General features: G+C 42.2%; 1 protein-coding gene across 3 annotated transcripts in view; it reads right to left on the minus strand.

The window, feature by feature from the left end:
* The window catches only part of GRM3 (glutamate metabotropic receptor 3), a 236365-nt gene that overhangs the window by 144371 nt on the left and 82235 nt on the right, over positions 1–9759 (minus strand). The gene's annotated exons all lie outside the window — the stretch shown is intronic.

Genomic DNA, 9759 nt, shown 5'->3' on the forward strand with positions numbered 1-9759 from the left:
AAAGAGTTTTTTCCATGGGGCTTGTGGAATTATTTCTGTTGTTCTATAGTAACATATACAAATACCTTGCCCAGAGTCTGTTGGAAAACTCATATACATACACGTATATGTATGTATGGAATCATAGTTTTCCTTTAAATGACAACCAAGATATGAGCCATAAGTGAATGGCTCCATTGCTAATGAAAAAGGATAAAGTTAACACTTTAGAAATCTTAGCTTTTCTCCACGACAGAAAAGAGTGTGCTTGGAATCAGAAGCGTAAAGCAACATTTTGTTCAAAATTATTTTTCTGCCATTAAGGATAGGGTCACTTTTATGCTGAACAATGTGTAGCACAGGGACACTCTCTAGAAAAATAGAGATGAATCTAGAGTGAGAAAGAATACTATTGGCACACATTTCATGGCAGGCACTATTCTAAGAGTGTTAGATTAGATACGTTAACTCACTTCATCCTTCTGACATGCTCATGTGGTAAGCCCTATATCATCATCATTCTGTAGGTGAAGACACGAGGTATACAGATGGGAAGAGATGATTTTGCTCGAAGTCAGTAGAGCTGGGATTTGAACCCAGGCAGTGCAGCTTAGGAATAGAAACTCTTAACTATTAGGCCTTGCTACTTACATGGGCCGTCAGCATTCTTCAACTAAAACGCTTAAAAATGATTTCACAATGGGAAGCTAACCGGAAGTAATTTTGGGTGACTGCATCCAAATTCACTCTATGAAGATAGAATCGGAGCAGGTAAAGAGAGCTGCTTTCACTGGGAATGAATTGACTGTGACAACTGTAAACTCCTTATCTTGGAAGGTACTATTTTTATACTAGGAAAAGATAGCCTAGCAAAAAAAATCTCCTCTGGAAACGAAGGAATTAAGTTTCTTTGGACTCTGTGTGTCAGTATAAACCCTGTAATAATAATTGTGTATCTCCACCACTGCATTTCACTGTGCGAAGCCTGGGCTTAATTGCGGTTACCTTACCGGTTTCATTGCCTGCTCATTAGCTAAATAATAAAATCCTGACCAATGGAACAGATGTGGACGTGCATGCCCTGCTCTGTGTGTGGCAAATGAGGGACAGTAAACATATGGCGAAAGTCACACCTGCGTACTCACAAGTGATGGGACCAGCAGAAGCCTGCTGGGAGGAGGGGGGAAGATGGTGTGAAGGGCTGTCAGCTCTGTTTGGAGGGCAGAGTGCCAGAGCCAGGGCTCAGGAAGCCCTCAGACCTGATAGCTGATTGGATGAGTTTAATTCGTTGATGTGCTCAACAGCCCCACTGCCTGGGGAAGAAGGGAATGAATCTCTGAATGCTACTGGTTCCCAGGTTCTCAAGACAGTCAAGTTTGTGCACGCTTGCTGCAAGTAGATTGAAAAGATGATGGCCAAAACTATGAGTAGTCCAAATATATTTGACTTTCGTTCATCTTTTTTCTGGCCTAACTTATGGGCTCATTACAAATTGCAAGGACCTGGCTTTTAAAAAATTGGATTTACAATGTTGTGTTAGTTTCAGGTGTACAGCAAAGTGATTCAGTTATATATATTATCCATTATACATATTCCTTTTCGGATTCTTTTCCATTATAGGTTATTACACAATACTGAATATAGTTCCCTGTGCTGTAGAGTAGGTCCTTGTTGTTTACCTATTTTCTGTACAGTAGTGTGTATCTATTAATCCCAAACTCCTAATTCATCCCCCCTCACTTTCCCCTTTGGTAACCATAAGTATGTTCTCTATGTCTGTGAGTCTGTTTCTGTTTTGTAAATAAGTTGATTTGTATCATTTTTTGAGATTCCACATGTAAGTGATATCATATAGTATTTGTCTTTCTCTGTCCGACTTACTTCACTTAGTGTGACAGTCCTAGGTGCATCCATGTCGCTGCGAATTCATTAATGTTTTTATCGGTAATCCACGGAAGCTGCCTTCCTGTCACATACACTTTCTCCTTGGTGGTCTGTGTGGTCTGTGTGAGGCAGAGGGACTGCTGATGTTCCTACTAGTTAGTTTTTTGTGCCTTAATTCTAAGTTCCTAGAGGGCAGAGTCTACATTCTTTGTACAGTGGCTACTGTAAGAGACTGAGTAAGCAATGGAGGTAGCAGGTATGGAATAGGGTCTGGGTAGGAGCAGGGTAATACAAAGTAGTTAGAAAGTACATGGAGGGCTATTCATAGGAAACTGGGTTTGTTTTTTTTTTTTGAACCAATATAAATTGTCTCCAGGATATAACATGCCATTTTGAGACCTTATACTTTATCATTCTGAACATTACGCATCGTGGGCTGGCTGACTTTTTCTGTAAAGGGTCAGATAGTATATCTTCTTGGTTTTGCAGATCGTATGTTTTCTGTTACATCTCTTCAGCTCTGCAGTGGGTATGAAAGCAGCCATGGATAATACAGAAACAAGTAGGTGCATCTGTGTCCCAGTGAAACTTTCTGTACAAAAATAGGAGGTGGGCCAGATTGGGTCTACAGGCCAAAGTATGTAGACTCCTAGTTTAGTTCATGTACACTCACACTCATGTACATAGACCTATGTGAAGTGGAAAACAGTAACATCTCACCATCTTTTCTCTTAAAATGTTTTTCACCTTGATGAGACTTTTGACCTGACTTCAGACTCTCATCTATATATTCAACATCCATTTGGTCAGTGTTACAAGGTGTCAAGCATTGTACCAAAACATACAGGGGTAAGGAGGAAAAGGGTGGCTTTTTCCCTCAAGAACATTTCTGGCTGATGAGGAAGATAGGTAAATACAGTTAAGTGCAGAGGCACTGGCATATGTACCGTGACAGCTTTATGTATAATAGGCTGAGGGGAGCACAGGGGACCAGTAACTAATGGCTTCTTCTGAGAACGAGATGCCTGAAGGGCGTCTTCAAGGACTGGTGGGATTTCAGAATTAGGTAAAGAAGGGGATGGGGCACGGGTGAATGGTGGTGAGGGATGCAGGGGGAGGAGTTACATCTAGGGACCATGACAGACTTTGTATGTCTTTCCAAAGAGTTTCTCTCCTCAGACATGGTCTTGTTTGGTTACGATGACATGCCTTGCCTTAAAATTTCCTGTGAATCTGCTTATGTCTTCCTTCACCTTCACATCACCTTCTGCCTTGTGTTATATCTTGCACTTGCCTTCCTCATGCATGTTACTTAATTTTCCTAGAAGAGAAGACTCCGTTTTACTCATTTTGGATTCTCTCCTAAATCTATAGGTTTTATCCTTGGCTGGATCTTGACGTCTTGTTTACCACTTAAATTTGGTTCCCACTCAGGTCTTTGCTTCCCCTGCCTCAATCCTGGCTGCAGCTTCGAAAGAGACACTTCATTGTCTGTTTCAGTATTGTTCCTTGTTCCCAGTACTCGGATCTGGCCCCTGACACATAGTTATGACTCCAGAATAGTCAATATTGACCAGTTCTGTGAATAAGAGTGGTACAAGAGAAAATGACTGTGTCAAAATGCTGTAGCTCACCAGTTGCGGTACACGGAGAACGTAAACACTTAACTGGAGCAGGAATTCTGAAATTTGCCATTAAAATGTCTCTTAGTACTTTGATTTTTAGTTATGTACTTGGAAAGTAACTTACTTGACATGAGGAAGGAGAGTGGAAAGGGGTGCTGATGGAATTGTAGTTTCTGTTGTTCTGGACAAGCAGAATAGGCTATTAAATGTCCAAATGGGTGAAATATGGACGGAAGGATTAGTGATGATGAACTAGATTCAGTAAAGAACCCGGAGAGGACGAGAAGTGGTGTGAGAACACAAAGAATGGAATTGAAATCTTGCAACATGCTGGAGTACCAACTCCAAACCACATTCCGCAATGTAATCCCAATCTAGAAAATGGAGGCTGATCAGAGATAGGGCCCTTGCCATCAAAGAGTTTGGGTGCAGCTCATGAGGAAGAACGGGCTTTTGTTTTGGAAAAGCTCTGTCGTGATCTGCAAAATCCTGTGGCTGAAGGAGATGATCACTTTCCACGCTTGGGGGTAAGGGCCTCTCTCAATGTACTTAGTTGTGCTTGTGAACTAGAAAGTGCCAGAGACATTCTTAGACTAAGAGGTAGACATAGATGCAGTTAGACAAAGATGCCATTAAACAGGGATCTCTGGAGGACCCAGGAACTGAGTTTTTGCCCCCCAAGTGTAGAGTCGAAGATGTCACAATGGTACAACTATTTGATAGGTTTCTAGCCCACAAGAAGGAGAGAAATAATTACTGTTTGCCCGCATGGCAGACTTTACTTTCCAAAGGTGGCTATCCTGCATGTTCATCTACAGTGAGATTTGCTACTCTCATTGATAGGTGGAGTCTGATCGTCCTACTCTTGCCGATGGGTGGGCTTCTGGTTACCAACAGAATGTAGTAGAAGTGACGTGCATGACCTTTGAAGCTAGCTCAGGAATTGAGAAGCAGCTTCTGCCCTACTCACTCTTCACCTCATGCTTGGAGCTCTGAGGTACCACGTCAAAACTCTGACTACCCTGACGCTGTGGTGCCCATTCTAAATTCCTGACCCACAGAATCCAGAGCACTGTGTAATGGTGGTTGTTTTATGGCGCTAAGCTTGGGATGGTTTGTTACACAGCCATAGTGACTGAAACACCTACTATGTGTCAGGCACTCTGCTTAGGTTTTATACGCATTATTTCACTTAATCCTTAAACCAATCGTTAAAGAATAGTCTTATGACCTCAGTTTTCTAGGTAAGAAAATTAAGATGGAGAGAAGTGAAGAAACTCAACCAAAGTTGGAGCAATTAAGCAGAAGAACCACATTAAGATCTAGTCAAGTCCAATGCCTGTAACCTTTGGGGATGCTAAGAAGTGTTTCCAGTCCAATGATAGAATCACCTGGTAAATGCTGTTATTCAGGCTTCACCTTAATTCTACTGAGTAACTTTAAACAGATGCCTCAGGAGATTTTTTTTTTTTTTTTTTTTTAGTCAGTGGAGAAGTTTGGAAACGCTGTGAATGCCATCACACTAACTGAACTAAATTCTCTCAATAATACTGCAATCTTCTACTGATGTAACTCTGGAAGACCACACCCAACACAGTGTTTGGCAGAGAACAAGTGCTCATTAACTGAATGTTAAACTGAATTGGCTTTTTCGAACCATCTAACTCGGGCCACTCAAGAGTGTATTCCCTGACTCAGCAGCAGAGACATTAACTAGGATCTTGCTAGAAACAGACTCTTAGGACCCATCACAGGCCTATTGAATCAAAATCTGCGTTTTTAGCAATATCCCCAGGTGTTTGAAATGCACATTAGAATTCGAGGTACAGAGATTCAACGGATTTTAGTCCTCCCTTAGGAAAACTTCCCAGCAAGGAGGGAGTTGGGCTACTTGCTGCTGAGTTCTCCAATGAGAAGAAACTGAAAGAGCTCCCAGGAAGGTGACTGTACAACATGGAGATTGTGTCTTCAAGTAAGGCTTTTTAGAAGCTATACAGAGAGATGATATGAGCTCTGAAACCTGGCGGTTACATTCTGTGCTAATGAAGGCTATTAGCACTTTGCCTGGAAAATGATTTCCTAACTCCTTCCCAGACAGTCAGTGCTAGTGAGCAATCTCTCAGGAAGGAAGCAGTTTGATAGACTCCGGGTTTGTAGAAGGAATCAAGAACCGTCTGGCTAATATGTTTTCAGGCAGTGTCAGAGGGATCTATTTAATCTATTTATCTTTATACCTTCTTGATACCATTGGTTCACACACACATTCCTGTGAAATGGTGACCAAAGCACCTCTTACGGGAAGTCTAGAAAAAAAATGCATTTTCTCCATAGATTTACCTCATGTATAATTAATGACCCGCAGTGCTGATCTATAATTGTAAACACTTGTGATTTAAAATCCATTTGCTACCGCACACACTGTCTTGGACACAAATCTTGCATTATGCATCAGCCAGGAGGGTTCAAGAAAGCAGTACAGCTCGGTACAATCTACGACGCCCAAGATGCGCATGGATGTGAGGGCACAGCTGGGGAACAAGGTAAAGACTACAGGGGTAGGGGGAGGAGTAGGGAGCAAAATCCTCAGAGCCCTCAGTGTTTTCTTTGCTTAATGGTGATGACCAAATGTCATTTAATTACTAAGCGTCCAAGCAACACCTTCAGACTCCTTCAGAGTACAGCCTTGTGGCCCCAGGCACTGGACCGTACCACAACTTACATCCCCACGATGAGCTGCAAATATGTTCGGTTTTTTAAAAAAAAAACTCTGGTAGTAGAAAGTCCTTTAGTGAATGACTATTCCTACTCTATTTTGGTAATACGATCCTATGTTTAGCAACTTCTCTCAGCATCCATTCAACTCCCTTTTAAGGTTAGCTCTAAGAAAGGAATGAGTACTTAGACCCATTCTTTTTTTCCTGCTGTCAGTACCAGTGGGGCTCAGCCAGTCACCATTCTGTGTGCAGCGTTGTCCCATGTCCTAGAAGGATAGCATCACGCCCCGAGCCTGCTCTTCTGTAGACTTGCCAGTGCCAATTTCCTCTACCTTTTCTCACAGGTGTTATTGTCATTCCTTTTAATTTTCATTATGGCTATCATCTGAACCATATTCCTCATGTTATTTAATTTTGCTTTTTTAATAATGTAGAACTCAATTGGAGATATTATAGGGAATAGAGTTCTGGCTATATTGAGAATAATGGAGAGATGACCTCTTTGGGATTCATTCAACAAACACAATTTCTATATTCCCTGTGAATTTTTATTGCTGTTGGAAGAAGTAATTTGCTTCAGGTACAAAATCAAATTTCATGGTGTGGGTAGTATTAGTAGTTCTATTATTTGGAGCTGTTATGACTGCACTAAAAAAGTTAAACTCTGGGTAGTTTTTTTAAATGGGTAAATAGCAGTGTAGTAGAAGTAAATTGAATTAAGACCAGAAGTCCTGACTCTAATTAATGAGCTCTGTGACCTTAGAACTAGCATTTTAAGACTACCAGTAAGCGCCTCTCAACGTAGGCGGCATTGACAAAAGTGCAATGGGAGCCTCCTGTTCCGGGTAACTCACACTTGGGGTATTTTGTTCCTGAGCCATTTTTCTAGCGTCATGGACAAGTTTGAGCTTGCCCAGAGGCCACTTCCTTGGGGGCGGGGATTGCATCCTAGCCACCCTTGTAGCTCCACATATAGTCCCTGACACGTATCACGTGCTCAGCAGTGCCTTCGAGAAAAAAGTAGTGAATTTATTAACTAGATAGCGGCAAGTCCTGGCACAGATGAGTTCATGCAGAGCTACGTGATAAATTAAGGGTCTAACAGACAGACTTCATACATCATCAAGAGGAATCTTTCTCACATTTGCTAGATAATAAAAAGCATTTTTAAAAAATAGTACTTTCTGGGCTTCCCTGGTGGCGCAGTGGTTGAGAGTCCACCTGCCGATGCAGGGGACACAGGTTCGTGCCCCGGTCCGGGAAGATCCCACATGCCGCAGAGCGGCTGGCCCCATGAGCCATGGCCGCTGAGCCTGCGCGTCCGGAGCCTGTGCTCCGCAACGGGAGAAGCCACAACAGTGAGAGGCCCGCGTACCGCAAAAAAATAATGGTAATAAAAAAATTTTTAAAAGAGTACTTTCTGAGGATAATTCTAGATATCATGAATGACAGTTGGTGGTAGCAGAGAGGAGCAGGGGCTATGAATTTGTATTTTTCACAAGCACCTCTGACGATTCTTCTGACCAAATAAGTGTAGGATAGAAGTCTTAAGGAGATGATAAGGTCCTTACAAGAATGGGTGTAATAAATATCTATTAGACATTTAACCTTTTGGTGCATTAATAGGGAGAGATTTTATGGTTCCTCTTAAATCTTATGCTATAGTGGAGTGCTGTGCTCAAATCCAAGTCTGTATATATTTTCATGCTTAATTTTAGGTTTAACCCGGTGGCTTAAGTTTAAGATTTGAAGTACCAAACTGGAATCCCAGAGCAATGATAAAATTATTTATTATGAAATGAAAAGCTATCCTTTATAGAGGAAGATGTGTATTATAAAGAAATATGGAGATATTGTTTGATCAGATTCCTTTTTTTATGTGTGTCAGGGAAGGGCAGAATTTTCCAGGTTTTTAGGGGTCAAATAAATGCCTCCTAGATTTTTCCCTTACTTGGTATTTCATCCAAGAGGCCATGCGGAAGAAATTAAAAACTCATCAACAAACCAGCATGAAGGCTGGGATGCTGGAAGCTTTCATCCGTTAAATACTAAGCTCCTGTATAACCCCTTTTGAACTCTTCTGCTGAGTGGATTAATTTGCTACTGATTTGGTCCTGAACAATGGGGATTCTTGGAGGACAGCTGTCTATATAGCCAGTGAACATGAATATGGGTGCGTAAGCAAGGAGCATTTCAGTGACCCCAACAGCTGATATGGTAGACTGTCAGTTTCCCCTTGAGGCCTGAGACAAGCAAAGGCTTCACCAAACTACTTATGTCGGCCCCCTCCCTGTTCCTACAGGCTTTCTAATTCCTCTCATAGCACACAGGGCTGGCTTATTTTATTGCTGGTCGGATTTTCTCTACCACAAGGTATGTGCTAAGAAGCAGAGTTTTGCTCACTTAGGTTTCTTGTATTTAAAAATACTTGCCACATAGTAGGTGCTCAATGACTATTTATTGAATGAATGAATGAATACTTTCACACAGTTCCTACTGTGTGGACCTGCTATTTTGAATAGTTGTGATATACACTGTGATGCACTGTGCTAGTTCATACTTGATTTGCCACTGTGCTTGGCTCTGTTGTGGCTCTCTGTGGTAGAATACAAATTGAGGAGCGGATGTATAGTTCAGAAGGAGGGGCCAGGCTCTGTCATACACATCTCAGTGCATGGCCCAGGCCCCCAGACTATCGCCTCTCCAACTTTCTCTTACTTCTTTGTATTCTGTATCTGCGTGTGTGTGTGTGTCTGCATGTGTTTTCCATCTTCACTCCTCAAGTTCACTGTCATCCACTCCCATGACTAGTTACCTTTAGCCCAGCTTCCATTCATCATTTGATGCCTAAAGCTGTTGTCACCAACTGTTCAAGGGCACCGTCGTTTTGGTGCCTCACCGGCACATCAAATTCAACACGCTTACCACGATGCTCTTGACACTGCCCCCTTCCACATGAATTCAGAAATGTTTTTGATTCAACCTCCAGGCAGCCAGTGCCATTCACAGCTCAAAAGCAGTGGTGGCTCACTTCTGATCTCATTTGGAGAACGTAGGAGGCCCTCAGCTTTTCTATCAACACAACAGTCCTGACAAACCAAAGAAATTGAAAGTTCTGAGGTTTCTCCACTAACGATTATTCCAGCTTCTTGTATTTAATAGAGGACGTCAAGGCCTTGAGGGGTTAAGTGAATTGTCCTTGGTCACAAACTAATTAATAGCATTTATGCTACTGGCCCCCAGCTGTCCTGATTTCTAGTTCTGTGCTCTTTTCTCTACACAATCTCTGCCACTAGGGAGACTCGCCTTCACAGAAATGGGAGGTGGCTCTGGGAGAATGTCAGGACAATGGTACTCAGCACCAGTGTGGTGGGAAGATAATACCCCATCCTCTCCTGGCGAACCAGCAATTAGTCTCAAGTGTTTGGAACCCAAAGGACTATTTCTAGTAGAAATGATGTCTTAGATTTACCAGAGAGATGTGGTAGTGTCCTTTTAATCCTCCCCTTCTCTCTCTCTGTCTCTGTCACTCACTCACACACACCCCCCCCCCCCCC

This window comes from Lipotes vexillifer, unplaced genomic scaffold (assembly GCF_000442215.2).
Source record: "Lipotes vexillifer unplaced genomic scaffold, Lipotes_vexillifer_v1.1 scaffold474, whole genome shotgun sequence".
NCBI lineage: Eukaryota > Metazoa > Chordata > Mammalia > Artiodactyla > Lipotidae > Lipotes > Lipotes vexillifer.